Here is a 19,204-nt window from a genome sequence, read left to right as displayed (position 1 = left end):
GCAAGCCCCGACACAGTCAAAGCCGACTCCAAAGCGGTCTAAGACCGTTGATTCAAAGTCTGGGGGACAGCATGCATATTCAGCAGTGCGTGCCGCAAATGCGGCAAGGAGGGGCATTATGCGAAGGATTGTCGCCAAACAGCCCCAGTTCAGCATATGAGGATCTGCTACCACTGTCATCAGGTTGGTCACATGAAGACCAACTATCCATAGCTTGCGGCTAGGTTGGCGTAGGCTCCAGCACCGGCTACACTGATGATTACTGATGGGAGTCAAGGTCGATCAACTCCCTTGAGGGCTCAGCGACATGCCTTCTAGGTTACAACAGAGGAGGCCATGGCAGCACCAGAAGTGGTTTCCAGTATGTTTCTATCCCTTATCTTATTGATTATATCGGTTTTACGCTTATCTGTTTGTGCCTGTGATTAGGTACGTTTTTACTGAACTCATTACCTGCCTTGGTATTATTTGACTCGGGGACGAGTCGGTCATTTGTTTCTCAGTCATTCAGTAGGGACTTCGGGTTGCCAGTAGGAGAGCTAGTGTGTCCGTTGATAGTCTCTATCACCAACGAACACGGGGTTTCCGCTTCTTCGGTCTATCGGGGTTGCATATTGGAGATCTTTGGGGTATCTTTTCCGATAGACCTGATCCTGATTCCCATGGGTGACGTATGTGTGATTATGGGGATGGATTGGCTTAGTTGCTTCGGTTCCATGATCGACTGTGAGGGTTAGCGGGTGGTGGTTCGAACCTGAAGTGGGGGAGAACTGATTGTCTACGGAGAGGGCACCAGATTGGGATCAAGGATTTCTTTGGCTGCCAAGGCTCTACAATACATTCAACATGGGTGTGCGGGTTATCTAGTGTACGTGGTGGATACGTAGGTCAGGGATTAGGGTTCAATATCAGAGGTTCCAGTGGTCAGAGAGTTTGCTGACGTGTTTCCGGAGGAGTTACCCGGAGTGTCTCCAGAGAAACAGGTCGAGTTTAGGATCAACCTAGTGCCAGGTGCGGCCCCTATCACCAAGTTGTCACACCGGTTGGCACAACCAGAGATGCAGGAGTTGTCGTCACAGTTACAGGAACTGCTGGGTAAGCAGTTCATTTGTCTGAGCAGTTCTCCATGGGGAGAGTCGATTCTCTTCGTCAGGAAGAAGGATGGTTCACACCGGATGTGCATTGATTACTGGGAGTTTAACAAGTTGACGGTGAAGAATCATTATCCACTCCTAAGGATAGATGATCTTCTCAATCGGTTTCATGGAGCATCTTGGTTCTCCAAGATAGACCTGAGGTCTGAGTACCATCATGTCAGAATTAGGGAGGAGGATCTAGAGAAGACTGTGTTCCGGATTCATTATGGACACTATCAGTTCATGGTGATGCCGCTTAGGATCACCAACACGCCAACAGTATTTATGGACCTGATGAATTGAGTCTGCAGAACGATGCTCGATCGTTCAGCCATCGTGTTCATGAATGATATCTTGGTGTACTCCAAGACCCGAGAGCAGCATAAGGAGCATCTTCGGGAGCTATTGGGATTTTTGAGGCGAGAGCGACTGTATGCTAAGTTCTCGAAGTGCAAGTTTTGGTTACGAGAGGTTCAATTCCTTGGACACCTCATTAACTAGGCGGGGATTTTGGTCGATCCAGCCAAAATTGAGGCGGTTATGCAGTGGGAGGTTCCGAAATCTCCCTCAGACATCAAGAGCTTCTTGGGATTGGTAGGGTACTACCGGAGGTTCATACATGATTTCTCCAAGATTGTAGTACCCCTCACTCGTCTAATAAGGAAGGGGTGGATTTCAAGTGGGGCCCCGAGCAGCAGAGGGCGTTTGAGACCCTCAGACAACAACTGTACGAGGCTCCAGTCTTGACTCTTCTGGAGGGAGTTGACGATTTTGTTGTGTTTTGTGATGCATCCATCACTAGACTGGGAGCGGTCCGCATGCAGAGAGGACGGGTGATAGCCTACGTGTCTCGGTAGCTGAAGCCGCACGAGACGAGATACCTTAATCATGATATGGAGTTGGGGGCGATGGTATTCGCTCTCAAGATTTGGAGACATCACCTCTATGGGGTCTGTTGTACCATATACACAAACCACAAGAGCCTGAGACACATCATGGATCAGCCGAACCTAAACATGAGACAGCACAGGTGGCTGGATGTAGTCAAGGACTACGACTGTGTGATCCTTTACCACCTTGGTAAAGTGAACACGGTTACGAACGCTCTGAGCCGCAAGTCAGCTGGATCTTCTACCCTAGTGACATGTATGAGGATATCAGTGGATTCCCCACTTGTGAGCTTGATCAGGGAAGCTCAGGCAGAGGTTATGCGTCAAGAGAACTGGAAGCTTGAGAGGATTAGGGGTGAGAACACCCGGTTTGTGCAGGATAGTCGAGGATTATTGACTTGTTGCGGTCAGGTCTGGGTTCAGATGTCTAGTGGGGTCATACAAATTGTTCTGGAGGAGGCTCATAAGTATCGCTTCTCTATTCACCCCAGGGCCACCAAGATGTATCGGGACTTGCGATTGAGCTATTAGTGGCCGTGCATGAAGCGAGAAATCGCTTGGTACGTGGAGAGGTGCCTGACCTGCAGGATGGTCAAGGCCGAGAACTAGAGGCCGCATGGCAAGTTGCGGCCTCTCGAGGTTCCCATGCGGAAATGGGAGTAGATCATGATAGATTTTATCACCAAACTGCCGAAGACGGCGAAGGGCTAAAACGCTATTTGGGTCACCGTGGATCGACTAAACAAGACCGCTCACTTTCTAGTGATACGGGAGGGTTCATCAGCCGACAAGTTGGCCGAGGTATATATTCGCGAGATCGTTGCTCGCCATGAGGTGTCGATCTCTATCATTTCAGACTGTCATGTTCGGTTTACCTCCCGTTTCTGGTAGAAGTTCCACGAGGAACTGGGCACGCGACTGCATTTCAGTACAGCCTACCATCTGCAGATAGACGACCAGAGTGAGCGGACCATACAGACTCTCGAGGATATGCTAAGAGCCTGCGTTATTGACTTTGTTGGGAGTTGGTGATGGGTTATGAGAATTCTAACACTCCTAAGTGTACATGCAACCTTAGAAAACCTTGGATCTATGTTTGTCTAAAATACATGCAAAATTTGATTTCCAAGGTTCATAATCCTATCCAGCATACATGAGGAACTTTTAACATAAAAGATGGCTAGAATTACATACCTTGTAGTTGATTTGATTCCTTGAAAACCTTGAGATTCTAGCACCCCAAGTGTGATGCCTCAAATGTTTCACACAACACCAAGTGCTTTGGAATGACTTTGAGAGAATATAGAACACTTGTAAAATCGCCCTAGCACTCTTGTAACTTCATCTAGCCGACTTTGGTGGATGTCATGTTCTTTATATAGTGTGTTAAACTTAGGGTTACACCATGTAAACCCTAATGTAACATGGCTCTTCATTTCCATGACCCATGGGTTTAAACCTCCATGGAGCATCCTATGGGTCTTAGCCTATCTTGATAACCCATGAAGCCTTTAGCCCACTATACAAGTTATGGATGATTTATATAATCAACCCATATATTTAATTAGTCATCTTTTGATCACTTAATTAATTCTAAATTAATTCTTGATCAATACTAATTAAATAATTATATTAATATATTAGAACTTATAATATATTAATAAACCACAAGTGTTATTTCTATCATTTAGTCTATCCAAATGCATGATGCCATGCAACCCAAATGGACCATGCCAAACTGGGTCAAGTACATACCAGAAATAGTTATGGACTTAGACACATTATCCAACAGTCTCCTACTTGGATAAGTCTAATAACTATAACTGCAAGTATGACTTCAGGAACTGATCAGCAATCGTAGCTCTTTCAAGGTCTCTCGGAACTAAGAAGATGATGATATGCCATTTAAAATAAGTGATCATATAATCCTACGTTCTAGATATCATCCAGAAAAATACAGGGAACAATGTCTTACTTATTGTCCAGCAGTTTGTTTCTCGATTTCTGATTTGTTTGACAAAGAACTTATTTGAACACATCAACATAGTTCTGATCGGGCCCGGAACATAGGTCAAAACAAAATCATCGAGGGGCCCATATATCATTTCTAATCCAAGAAGGAACAGATAAACTTTGACTCATATGCTTGTTCTACTACTTGTTGAATCACACACAAAAGCAGGTTTTATAACATCGAGTTACCAATGCGTTTTCGTACAATCAATGTATAACCAACTCATAGGAAACAAGTCATATCTCTAGGTTTGAAGACTTATATGATATTACCGTCTCACGATCACTCGATATAAATTCCATGAAGTGATACCAGTGAGCATGGGTTGAATCCAATACTCAGAACTTATGAGCACTCATGAGTGTTGTAGCCATGTCCAACAACTTAGACATATGCAACCAACTCATGACAGTCTTGATACATACCTACTTCCAACATATGACCGACTGTGGAGAATTCGAATAATATGATATACCAAACATAATTATTCTGGAAGTCAAAACATGCAAAAGAAATATAGTAAACGATTGACAAAAGATAGCAACACTTTACTCATAAATAAACACAACTTTTATTCATCATCAAATGTCAATTACACTTTACAAATTTCAAAATTATCTAACTACTAAAACTAATATCATCCTTCAGCCATATGCTCCGAGCATGCTAGAGATGCTTAACCCGACTCAGTCTCTTCGCGAGGGGATCTGCTGGGTTCTCATCCGATGATACCCTCTTTTCCACAAGGAGTCCTTCTTCTATGCGATGTCTGATGAAATGATATTTTCGTTCAATGTGTCTGGATCTCCCGTGATCCTTTGGTTCCTTGGCTAAGGCAACTACACTTCACTATCACAGAATATTTCCATAGGCTCCTTTATAGTTGGTACTACTCCAAGGTCTCCAATGAAGTTCTTCAGCCATATCGCCTCCTTTGCTGCCTCGCTTACTGCTATATACTCTGATTCGCAAGTTGAATCAGCCACTATCTCATACTTGGAACTCTTCCAAGTAATTGCTCCTCTGTTTAAGGTAAAGACCCAACCTGACTGAGAGCGGAAATTATCCCTATCAGTCTGAAAGCTAGCATCATTATAGCCTACAACTCTCAAGTCATCACTCCCACCGAGGGTTGGGACCCAGTCCTTAGTCCTCCGCAGGTACTTGAGGATATTCTTTACCGCAGTCCATTGAGCCTTTCTAGGGTTCCCCTGATATATGCTAACCATGCTCAAAGCAAAGGCTACATCAGGACGAGTACAAGTCGTAGCATACATGATCGATCCTACAGTGGAAGCATAAGGTACTCGACTCATTTCTGCTATCTCTGTCTCTGTACTCGAGCTTTGGGTTTTACTCAATCTGGCGTTACTCTGAATTGGTAACTCTCCTTTCTTGGAGTCCTGCATGTTGAACCTTTTCAGCACCTTATCCAAGTAGGTACTCTGACTAAGTCCAATTAGTCTTTCACTCCGATCTCTCAGAATCCTTATCCCTAGAATATAGGCAGCTTCTCCTAGGTCTTTCATAGAGAAACACTTCCCAAGCCAGGACTTCACTTCCTGCAAGGTTGGGATGTCATTTCCTATGAGTAGTATGTCATCCACATACATTACCAAGAAGCTAACTATACTCCCACTAGCCTTGACATATACACAAGATTCATCTTCACTCCTCGAAAATCCAAACTCTTTGACTTTCTCATTGAAACGAATATTCCATATGCGAGGTGCTTGTTTCAATCCATAGATGGATTTCTCAAGCTTACACAGTCTATTAGGGTATTTTGTACTGACAAAACCCTCTGGCTGACTCATGTAAACATCGTCAGCCAAACTTCCATTAAGGAAGGTAGTTTTGACATCCATTTTCCATATTTCATAATCATGAAATGCAGCAATGGCTAACAGGACCCTAACGGACTTAATATTTGCTACTGGTGAAAAGGTCTTATCATAATCAACTCCCAGAGTTTGAGAAAATCCCTTTGCAACCAGTTGCACCTTATAAGTGTGTACATTACCATCCATGTCGGTCTTCTTCTTGAAGATCCATTTGCACCCAACTGTATTACGACATGGTACATTGTCAACCAAGTTGCAAACTTGATTGTCATGCATGGACTGTATCTTGATGTCCATTGCCTCTTGCCATTTAGCAAACTTGGGGGCCTGCCATGGCTTCCACATAGCTGTTAGTTTCATCCAGACTTTCCAATGTCTCATCACTTGTAAGTGTATCACCTTCTGTAGTAATATGGAAGCCATAATAATGATTAGGTGGATTCCAAACTCTTGCGGAACGCCTCATAGGTATAGACTCATCAATTGGCTCAACAGGAGTTTCCTCCTCATGTTGAGTGCTAGGGTTTGAAGTTCCTTCACCACTTGACTCTTAAATTTCTTCAAGGTCAATTTTCCTCCCACTGTTTCCTTGGCTTATGAACTCTCTCTCTCGAAAGACACCTTTCCTTGCTATAAAGACCACATTCTCACTAGGTATATAGAAGAGGTAACCAAAGGATTTCTGTGGGTAGCTGATGAAAATACACCTCTCACTTCGAGGTTCGAGCTTATCATGAGTCTCACGCCTCACGAAAGCCTCGCAACCCCAAATCTTGATGTGGTCTAGTTTAGGAACTTTACCAATCCACATCTCATGAGGAGTTTTGGAAACTTTCTTTGTAGGGACCAAATTAAGGATATGGGCGGCAGTCTCTAAGGCATACCCCCAAAATAAGATTGGTAGCGAAGCTCGACTCATGATGGAACGAACCATATCCAATAAGGTTCGATTACGCCTCTCAGCCACACCATTCAACTGTGGTGTCCTGGGAGGTTTCAATTGTGATATAATCCCACATTCCTTAAGATAGTCGAGGAAATCTATACTAAGATACTCCCCACCACGATCGAATCGAAGCATCTTAATGTTCCTGCCCAATTGATTCTAGACTTCTTGTTTAAACCCTTTATACCTTTCCAAAGTCTCTGACTTATGCTTGATTAAATAGACATATCCATATCTACTGTAATCATCAGTAAAAGTCAAATAATAACGATTAGCATCCCTTGTGGCGGATTTCAAGGGTCCACACACATCTGTGTGTACCAAATCTAACAAACCTTCACCCCTAGCACAAGAACCGGTGAAAGGTGACTTTGTTATTTTTTCAAGTAAGCATAATTCACAACTATCATCTGACTTTAGGTCAAATGACTCCAAGACTCCATGCTTTTGGAGCTGGCCTATGTGTTTCTTGATCACATGTCTAAGACGACAATGCCATAATTATGTTTTATGCAAGTTATTATTATCAGAAGAATCAATACACAACTCATTATTTCCTAGGTTATCTACAATAGACACAGCTTCATACACACCATCACAAGGTAATGCTTTAAATAAAGAACATTATTAAAGAAAGCATTTATTCCACCAATTTCATTATCAAGAGAAAAGGTAACCCCTTGTTTATACAAAGCATGAAAGGAAATAATGTTTCTTGCCATTTCAGGTGAATAACAACATTTATTCAAATCTAATGTAAACCCACTACTTAGCAACAAAGAATAAACTCTAATCTTGGTGACAGGTGAAGCTTTCCTATTCCCAATATCAAGTTTATCTTTCCATGCTCCACATTCTCACTTCTTCTTAGTCCCTGCAAATCAGAACATATATGAATACCACAACCGGTATAGAATATGGTGAGTTATTACATAAGATAATGTAAATACCTGCATGGTTGGGTTTGACTTTCCCATCCTTCACATCTTGTTGGTACTTTGGGTAGTTCCGCTTCCAGTGCGACTTTTCATGGCAATAGAAGCATTCAACCTATTTTGGATCAAAAGAAGGAGTGACGAAGCCTTTCTTGGTTCCACTTGAAGAGGATCCATCAAGGGTCTTACCCTTGGTACCCTTCGAAGGGTTCTTCATCTTTTTCCCTCTACCTTTCCCGATTGCCAGGACAGGGGCGGATTTTGGAGTAAGAGTAGGAGTGCTAACAACCGACTTACCTTTAAGACATGTTTCTGCGGTCTTTATGAGTCCTTGAAGTTTGTTGAGTGTGACTTCTTCCTTATTCATTTGGTATGTCATGCGGAATTGATCATAACACGAGAGTAAGGAGTGCAAAATGATATCTATTGCTAGCTCCTCGGGGAAGTTCACATTAAGCTTCAGCAAACGGTCAACATACCTTTGCATTTTCTGCATGTGGCCCGTGACGGATTCTCCATCCTTCATCCTGGTTGTTATTGATGGGTTTTAAGCATAAGAACAATCCTATGTGCTCATACAAACCCTAATGCTTGGATCTAGGTTTCTCTATTGTACATGCTTTGAATCCAAGACTAATAAACTTAGATCTAACATATTATGAACTGAATTAGGGTTTAGAGAATTACCTTTGATTGTTATATAGCAATAACAATCAATTCCTTGCTTGGATTGGCCTTAGAAAGCTTAGTGCCTCAAGTGCTGCACCTCTAATGGAGTCACAAACACCGTATACAACTTGGATGAAGAGGAGAAGAAAGGGGAGGCACCAAAAACGGCTGGAAACCCTAATGGAAGACTTGTCCACGTTTTTGGGGCATAGGGGCCCTTTATATACATGTAGGCTATTAGGGTTTACAACTAGGAAACCCTAATTTGACTGCTTAGGCCCTAAGCAGCCCATGGACTCCTTAAACATATCCCTTGGACGATTTCTAATGGGCTTCCCATAGAATTCGTCCAACCTATATATTATTAGGTGATCCATAGCCCAATTATAATTATCTTATAATTACAACTTCAGTCCCCTAAGTTTAATTAATCTCTTTTAGCCACAAAATTAATTATCAATTAATTTTTGACTAATATTAATTAAACAATATGATTTCTCCTTTAATATATTATCCTCATAATATATTAATAAATCATATTTAAACCTCTCTCTCCTTAATTCATCCTACATATTGCTATGGTGAAGGCAACCCAAAAGGACCATGCTCATAATCGGGTCAAGTACATACCAAAATAGTTATGGACTTAGACACTAATCCAACAGTCTCCCACTTGGATAAGTCTAATAACTATTTTCCGTATGACTTCAGAACCTGATCAGCAATCGTAGCTTTCAAAAGCCGCTGTCAACTCTGATCTTATCAGATAGCGCGTCCTCTAGATAAGGGATTATATATTCCTCCATTCTCAAGATATCGTATAGACAAAAGACATGAATTTCAATCATTCTCTCTATACTGTTTCCCGACTTCCGATTTATGACGACTGACAATAGACTACAATTGAACACATCAACTTAGTCCCGGCTTGGCCAAGCGCTTAGGTGTCATCACTAAATCATCGAGAGGCCCACAGATATCACTTTTATCCTACTTTGGGTAAAAGGAATGGATAAACTTCGACTCATATGCTCGCTTGCATTTACTGATCAAATCACACACAACAATAAGTTTTATAACACCAAGTTACTGGTGCGTTTACTTATTATCAATGTGCAACCGACCAACAAATAACAACTCACATGTCTCGATTTCAAGAATATATAATATTATCGTCTCACTAATCACTTGTGATAAAACTATGAAGTGATCCAAGTGAGCGTGGGTTTAATCCAATACTCTAATCTTATCAAAGCACTCATGAACTCTGCAGCAAACTTGTGCTATGTCTAAACTTTTCAGACAATCTACAGACTCTTCATGACAATCTTCCTTAATACTTACTTCCAACGTATGACCGACTGTGGATGTTTGAATAACCTAGTTATTCTGGAAGTCAAAACACGCAAATTGAAACATAACAATAAAACTTAATCCTATATGGCCCCAAACTTGTGAGAGTAAATAAAACACTTCTATTTATCCACCATATTGATTATTCATTATTTATCATTTAATGTTTTGGATAATCAACTCATTACTTGAATTACAACAACAATTGTCCCATGCTCTAAGCATGCACACTTTGTTTCCTATGGTCCATGCTTTGTGAAATAGATCAATTGAAAAACTTTTTCAATGATTCTCATTTCACAATTCCTTAATCCCCATTGTTAGTGTAAGAACACAAGGTTCTCGCCACTACTAGAATATGCTAGATTCTAACATTTTACGCAACGATCCTTTCGTAAAGTCATAACACAAAAGTCACTAGGACTTGGCTAATGAAACTACAAAGTACTCTATCAGAAATTGTTACAAGACAATTCCTTAGACGTGAAGTCTCACATTCAAAGTACATTCCTTTGAATATCCTTCTTGCATAAAAGTTTCTAATCTAGGCATAGACTCTCAATATCCAACTCCCAATATGGAAACATTTCCACATTTGCCATATTACAACTCTTTCTTAATAGGATCTTATCTATTCATAATAATGTCGATATGGTCCATCCAATACCATACTTCCAACTACTCACAAGCGACCAATCCTCAGCGAACTTTGGATCGTCCTTTGAAAGTTGTTTAATTATTTTAGTCAAAACCAATTCTAGTCCTTTTTCCCTCTTAATGCACTAGACATTTGGAAAAATTTTAGAATGGTAAAATATCATAGCATTTGCAGTCGATCCTATACCCGAAGCGTATGGGACATGATGCATAATGTCTTACATAAAGATATGATACTTTATCAATCTTCTGCCATAATATTTTATGTGTCACATTCTCACAATTCGAACTATGAATAGGGATGCCGTAATCATAATCGAAATTTGAGAACACACAATGTATCCTTTGACTGAAAATATTAAAATTTCTCAATCTAAGCTTTAGATATTGAAATGAAGTATAATATTCTCTCCCTTAATTATAGCAAAACAACCTTTCAACCCATGCAACTTTGCAAATTGAATCTTGTTTTCTATAATTAATGTTGCTAACTTGCAATACTCGCCATAATAATCATACAAGCATAACATTTATGCTCCCACTATCATGATGATTATTATATAAGCATAATACTTATGCTCCCACTAGCTTTGACATGTATTCAGAAAACAAATGAACTTCTAGAAAACAATGCCTATTGAATTTCTGAAATTCATATTTCTAATACCAGACACTTCGATAAGCCTTTATCTAAGCTTCTTAAACTTATACACCTTTGCCTTAAATATCTCATATGTGTGTTTAAACAATTTAGAATTTATGTTACTAAGTTCCAAATGTTCAAACTAATTGCCAAATCTCACAATTCGAACTATGGAAAGGGATGTCGTAACCATAATCGAATTTGAGAATACAATTTTCACAATCACTATCTTCTTAAAACCTCTCTTAGTGAAAGCATTTCCTCACAGTCATTTTCATGAAGGAGGGAATCTTATGACACTTAGATTTTATGGTGTATGAATTCCTATCCATGTGAATTTGCCAAAACCAAGGTTTGCGACAAATCCAAACTCATATGGACTGAACTTTCTTAATCTTGATTTCTTGCCTTATGGTAACACGAGTGCCCACCATGTCTTCCAAGTAGTTTAGTAACTTGTCCTTACATATCAATGTACTTTCCATCGACTAAGGCTTTAGTATGCATTCAAGTGAGAACTCATAGAACTCATATACACAATTAACTCAATTGGAATGGCACAGAAACAAAATAATGTCAGCACGATAGGTTGTAAACCTCAAGTCGTGTGCTAGTGATGATCGATAAGGTTTATTCTTGATTTGTTCTTGAAACCATTCAAGACCATTAAGACTCCCACTGACTCCTTGATATATAAGATTCTCTTGTCAAGAAACATTTCTTGACAAAGCAAATATTCAAGAGTTAGTGTAGTTCTTATCAAGACAAAACACTTCACACAATTGGTCCTAGTTGGTCTTTGTGTTATCCAAGACAGCACAACTTACCAATTTCAAATGTGCAAGAATAAGAAAACTTTTTCCAAATTCCACATTTGATGAGTGTTATAAACCTACTTAAGACTTTTCACTTAATGTCACAATCTTGACTCTAAGACTTGATATTGGAACGAAGTATGATTGACTTATTGATTTAACCATTTCTACAATACTTGATTCCTCTTCTTAGACATGCAAATGCACTAAGACTCACTTAGAGGATCAATTGAGATATGGTTCTTAATCATTAAGACTTCATCATAAAACACAACAAAAGGTACTCTCCCTTCTTCTTAGAATGGAGAAACTTTTATCTTTCTGCCTTCTTGATTCTTCTTATTCGTTCTGCTATTGATTGAAACTATTTCAGTTAACTCAGAATTATACTCAATCTTATAAGTATAACCATATTTACTAAACTTTAGTAAATCATGACGAATATCTTTGTCACTCTTGTGGTAGACTTGATCAACGTACGACCTAGTGTACTCGATCTCCTAGTTCTTCAATTGACACTTTGTCAAAGAATTAGTCTAAGTTTCCCAAATGTGAAAGTTTTTCATTCATCATACAATACACATTGCATGATTCCAAGTTTCTGTCCAATTGAAACTTGGGCGATGAGAAACTCTCCCTATTTGGTAAACTTTTAATATTTCCACAAATAATACAATTAAGAATCAAATCCATTATTGCTAATAATAGAAACATTCAAACATCAATTTTTCATACATGCCATCGCAAGGATAAATAAGATCAAATCAAAATTCATTTTATTGCGGAAAAAATTTTGTCCTTACAATGCAATTCAATTGAAAACTATGTTATTACATATTTCTTAACAATCTATTCTAACTCCAGTAGTAGCTCAAGAATCCATTCTTCAAGTAATGCGATCGAAATCCATTTCTTCATGATTAGATTCAGCTCACTTCTTTTCTCAAGCTTCCTCTCTTTTCTTCGATCCTACAAAACATCAAAATGTAATCTTATCACATCATGTATTAAGAATCTAGAATAGGAACTCAAAAGAGTTAGGTAATGGATTTTACCTGGAGTAGAGCCATACATCTTGACTCTCCCATCTCTTAGATCTTTCAGGTAGTTAGGGCAGCTTCATCTCCAATGCCCCTTCTCTTGGCAATAAAAGCAAATGGACTCCTTTGGCACAGCACATCGGACAATCACAGACTTAGTTCTTTCTGGACTTCCAATGTTGCCAGTGTCCATTGAAGTTTGGGAGTTTGATTCACCAGACAAATTTGCTTGACCAGCACGCCAAATCATTGCGGATTCAGCAACTATAAGCAAATAGGTGAGATCAATTAGGGTCACGTCGTGGTCCATCATATAGTACTCTCTAACGAACTCACTATATGATTCAGGAAGTGACTGAAGAACCAAGTCAACAGCCAACTCACTTGAAATCTTGACACCCAACATGTTTAACCTATCAATGTGTGACTTCATCTCTAAGATGTGCGCACACACGGGTTTCCCATCTTCGTGTTTACTTGCCAAAAGGGCTTGAGTGAGCTTGAACTTTTCAAGCCTTTGAACTTGTGGTTCAGGGAGAACAATTGGAGGAGGTGGAGGAAGTGAAGCACGACTCTCATTTCCTTGATCGTATCTCGGAACATCATCTTCATTTGGAAAGCTTGTTCCAAAGGATTTGGGAAGACCATTGTAAGATGTAGTCATCTACAAAACGGGAGAAAATTCAAGTTATGTTGATTAGAATTCTTGATGTAACACCCAAATGAAACATCAAGCTAGGATCCAACACAATACTCTACAACCTAGAAGAGGGATGCCGTAATCTAGTTGCAGAATATTTGAAGGTAGGTAAATGACGATTTACCAATTTCCACCATGAAAAACGAAAAGGAAGATTAAGTTTTAAATGAATTGAAACTCCTAGATCTTTTGAGATTCATTGAACTTTTCAATGGCATGTTTAATCTCGATTATGCCCTACTATTTGTGACTGGGATGCCGAGGATCACAAATAAGGTGTGAATAACCATACGAATCACGTGGTGCACCCAATGTCACAATCACCTAATTAATGTGCCGGTTAGCCACACACGCTCCATTGATCTATGATAAGCATCGAGCCACCCTTCGCCACCAATGTCATCCCCAAATTAGTGTGCCGGTTAACCACACACGCTCCACTAACGTTTGACAAGGGTACGAAGTGTAATTCCATGGGTTAGCATACAATTTCACATTTTTTTCTAAAGTAACTATGATTTGGGAATTTGTAAAAGCATTTAGTTACTTTGTACTTCATTATACTTATAATGGAAGGTTTCTGTCCTATCCTACCCGTTCGGCTAACGACCCTCCACTAGTCAAGAGTGCGGTGGGTAAGAGTGGATACCCATTCAATCGCCATTTTATAGGCAATTTCCTTAAACACCTCTTATAGACCAGCTTCGTGAATGAGGCCTACTAACGGTAAGACTGACTGTTTACTCATACATATATATACTATTAGACTTTTAATGTTATATATAGTATAGGGTGTATTTTACATTTTTAAAATACTAGGTGGTTTAATTTAGTAAATTATACTTTTAATTTAATTAAATGTAAACCAAAAACTTTATGGGTTTATTAAATCACTTTTAACTATACACTTTAATTAATTAATAAAAACCATAAGGGTGTGATTTGAACTTTTCAAATTACTAGGGTTTTAGAATTTAGCATTTCAAAATTAAACTTTTAATCAAATTTAAAATTCCAAAACTTGAGGGCAAGTTTTGAAACATTTCAAAACATTAGGGTTTAACTTATTTAAATTTCATAAACGAAACTTTTAAGTTCAAATTTAAACTATAAAACCTAAAGGGTGCAATTGAGACTTTTTCACATCACAAGGATCAAATAACAAATAATATAAGTTAAACAATTAATTTATTCATTATCTATATTTGACCTAATCTTATTTTAGTCATTAGATAATTACCAAATAATTTGAAATAATCCATATTTATCATATAAACAACCAATATTTAAAAGATTTGAAATTATCTATTGTTTTGGCAAGGATAATCACTAATTTAAGATAAAAATCGGATTTTAACTTCAAAAAACGAATTAGGTATCAAATCCAAGTCAAAACCGCAGCTAAATCCCGAAATACCCTCTGCCTGACGCACTGACTCGCCGAGTCAGACCTGGACTCGCCGAGTAGGGCCAACTCGCCGAGTCCAGATACTAACTCGCCGAGTTGTGTCGGGCAGAGGCAAAAAAAAAACTCGATTTTAAGCAAACAAAACAGTTAAGCATCACATACAACCGAAACCAATCAAGGCTCTGATACCACTGATGGGTTTTAAGCATAAGAACAATCCTATGTGCTCATACAAACCCTAATGCTTGGATCTAGGTTTCTCTATTGTGCATGCTTTGAATCCAAGACTAATAAACTTAGATCTAACATATTATGAACTGAATTAGGGTTTAGAGAATTACCTTTGATTGTTATATAGCAATAACAATCAATTCCTTGCTTGAATTGGCCTTAGAAAGCTTAGTGCCTCAAGTGTTGCACCTCTAATGGAGTCACAAACACCATATACAACTTGGATGAAGAGGAGAAGAAAGGGGAGGCACCAAAAACGGCTGGAAACCCTAATGGAAGACTTGTCCACGTTTTTGGGGCATAGGGGCCCTTTATATACATGTAGGCTATTAGGGTTTACAACTAGGAAACCCTAATTTGACTGCTTAGGCCCTAAGCAGCCCATGGACTCCTTAAACATATCCCTTGGACGATTTCTAATGGGCTTCCCATAGAATTCGTCCAACCTATATATTATTAGGTGATCCATAGCCCAATTATAATTATCTTATAATTACAACTTCAGTCCCCTAAGTTTAATTAATCTCTTTTAGCCACAAAATTAATTATCAATTAATTTTTGACTAATATTAATTAAACAATATGATTTCTCCTTTAATATATTATCCTCATAATATATTAATAAATCATATTTAAACCTCTCTCTCCTTAATTCATCCTACATATTGCTATGGTGAAGGCAACCCAAAAGGACCATGCTCATAATCGGGTCAAGTACATACCAAAATAGTTATGGACTTAGACACTAATCCAACAGTTATCATGGAGGAGATTATTTCATACCGCTCTTGACGAGCACTCTGATGGTATCTTTCCATCATATCTTGGTGCATCTCAAAAGGGTAGTAGTCCTCATAGGACTTCTGGATTTCAACTGTCATGGTGGCCATCATGATGCATGCCACTTTGGTGGCATCTCTTTCATGAGTCTGGAAGTCAGCGATCTCCTAGGGAGTAGCAGTGGACTCATCGATCTCCTTTATCTCCTTATCGAGAACATATTCCTTGTCCTCATAACGAGTCACCATCCTGATGTTCCGGATCCAATCCATAAAGTTAGAACCATCGAAGATGACCCTCCCACATAGGTTCATGAGGGAAAAAGAGCCAGTAGGGTTTGAGCCAGAATCAGTGTTGTTGGAAGACATCTGAAAAAGAAGAGAACAATTTTAGTTTAGATATAAATATTGTCCTTAATAAAACACCCAAATGTAATATTAAGGCTAGGTTCCAATCACAATATATCATAACTTAGAAGAGGGATGTCGTAATCTAAGCTATAAAATATTTGAAAGGTAGGTGAATGATGATTTACCAATTTCCACCATGAAAAAACGAAATATAAATATTAGGTTTTAATTGCTTTTTAGAAATTCCTAGATTCTTTTGAGATTTAATGAACTGTTCAAAGGCATGTTTCAATCTCGAGGGTGCCCTCCAAGTTTTGTGACTGGGATGTCGAGGATCACAAAACGAGATGTGAAGTAACCATGCAAATTACTTGGTACCCTTAATGTTTATCACTCAATCGATGTGCCGGTTAACCACATGCGCTCCACCGACCTATAATAAACCTTAACTCACCCTTTACCTACCTTGTTAAGTCCAAGTTAGTGTACCGGTTTACCACACACGCTCCACTAACGACTTAAAAATAGTGTAAAGTGTAATTTCATGGATTAGCACCTTATTCACATTTTCCTAAAGTAACTAAGATTGGGAGTTTAATAAAACATTTAGTTACTTTATAATAATCATTATACTTATAATGGGAATTTTATAAGTCCTTGTCCAACCCATTCGACAAACGACCCTCCACCGACCAAGGAAGCGGTGGGTGAGAGTGGACACCCATTAAGCTGCCATTTTATAGGCAACAACCTTATACCCCCTTGCAGGCCGGCTTCGTGAATGAGACCTACTAACGGTAAGACGACTTGATCTTATACATACATATATATATATATATATATATATATATATATATATATATATATATATATATATATATTATTAACTTATAATATTATAAAGTATAAGGGTTGATTTTTAACTTTTAAAAATCTAGGGGTTGGAATTAAAGTTTATTAAGATAACTTTACATGTTCCAAAACTTGAGGGCAAGTTTTGTAATTTTACAAAACTCTTCAATTCATAATTTATGAGTTATAAAAATGAAGACTCTTCATTTTTGTAACTTATGTATTCTTTTAATGGATTTAATATAAAGTGACTTTTGGTTATCCATAACTCGAGGACAAGTTATAGACTCCATTAAAACACATAAAGATCATGAATTAAGCATTAAACAAGTAATTCCTATGATCTATCAAGAACTCATAAGAACATGAATATTTATATCAAAATTTCAAGAACATATGAACACATATAATCATGTAATTTTGATATTAGCCATTGTAAATGGATTAGAACAACCATTACACCATCTAAAACAAGTTTTAAAACACCAAAACAGTTTAGGGTAATGTTTCTAGTCCATTTCTAGCAGCAAAAATCGAAAAACTGCACTCTGCATGACCAAGTCATTGATTGCAAGAACTGACTCGTCGAGTTGACTGAAGTTTTGCTTGGACTTGTCGAGTCCCCCCATGGACTCAGCGAGTCCCCTATGCAGACAACTTAAAATTTCGATTTTTACACTATTTTGCATCAAGTATCAACAAACAAGCCTAGGCTCTGATACCACTGATGGGTTATGAGCATTCTAACACTCCTAAGTCTACATGCAACCCTAGAAAACCTTGGATCTATGTTTGTATAAAATACATGCAAAATTTGATTTCCAACGTTCATAATCCTATCTAGCATACATGGGGAACTTTTAACATAAAAGATGGCTAGATTTACATACCTTGTAGTTGATTTGATTCCTTGAAAACCTTGAGAGCCTAACACCCCAAGTGTGATGCCTCAAATGTTTCACACAACACCAAGTGCTTTGGAATGACTTTGAAAGAATATAAAACACTTGTAAAATCGGCCTAGCCCTCTTGTAACTTCATCTAGCCGACTTTGGTGGATGTCATGTTCTTTATATAGTGTGTTACACTTAGCGTTACACCATGTAAACCCTAATGTAACATGGCTCTTCATTTCCATGACCCATTGGTTTAAACCTCCATGGAGCATCCTATGGGTCTTAGCCCATCTTGATAATCCATGAAGCCTTTAGCCCACTATACAAGTTATGGATGATTTACATAATCAACCCATATATTTAATTAGTCATCTTTTGATCACTTAATTAATTCTAAATTAATTCTTGATCAATACTAATTAAATAATTATATTAATATATTAGAACTTATAATATATTAATAAACCACAAGTGTTATTTCTATCATTTAGTCTATCCAAATGCATGATGCCATGCAACCCAAATGGACCATGCCAAACCGGGTCAAGTACATACCAGAAATAGTTATGGATTTAGACACCTTATCCAATAGTTGAGACTCCTACCTACCCCTTGTAGATTTCTCCTATAACAACAACATTCACTCTAGCATTGGTGCTCTGCCTTATGAGTTGTTGTATGGATGGAGATGTTGCACCCCAGTCTGTTGGGGCGAGGTTGGTCACAGAGTGATGGGTTACACTGAGGTAGTCCTGCAAACTACCGAGATGATTTAGCAAATTAGACAGAGACTACAGACTGCATAGAATTGGCAAAAGAGCTACGCCGACTGACGCCGATCTGAGTTGGAGTTTCAGGTCGGTGACATGGTACTCCTGAAGGTATCACACCGGAAGGGTATGATTCGCTTCAGGAAGAGAGGAAAATTGGGTCCTCGATATATTGGGCCATTCAGGATTACTGCCAGGGTTGGCAAGGTGGCGTATAGACTAGATCTCAGGTCCACAACACTTTCCATGTGTCGTAGTTGCGAAAGTGCATAGCA

The sequence above is a fragment of the Lactuca sativa genome, chromosome 9 (assembly GCF_002870075.4).
Source record: "Lactuca sativa cultivar Salinas chromosome 9, Lsat_Salinas_v11, whole genome shotgun sequence".
NCBI classification, from domain to species: Eukaryota; Viridiplantae; Streptophyta; class Magnoliopsida; order Asterales; family Asteraceae; genus Lactuca; species Lactuca sativa.
The sequence above is the reverse complement of the archived record's forward strand: the minus strand, read 5'-3'. Positions refer to the sequence as shown.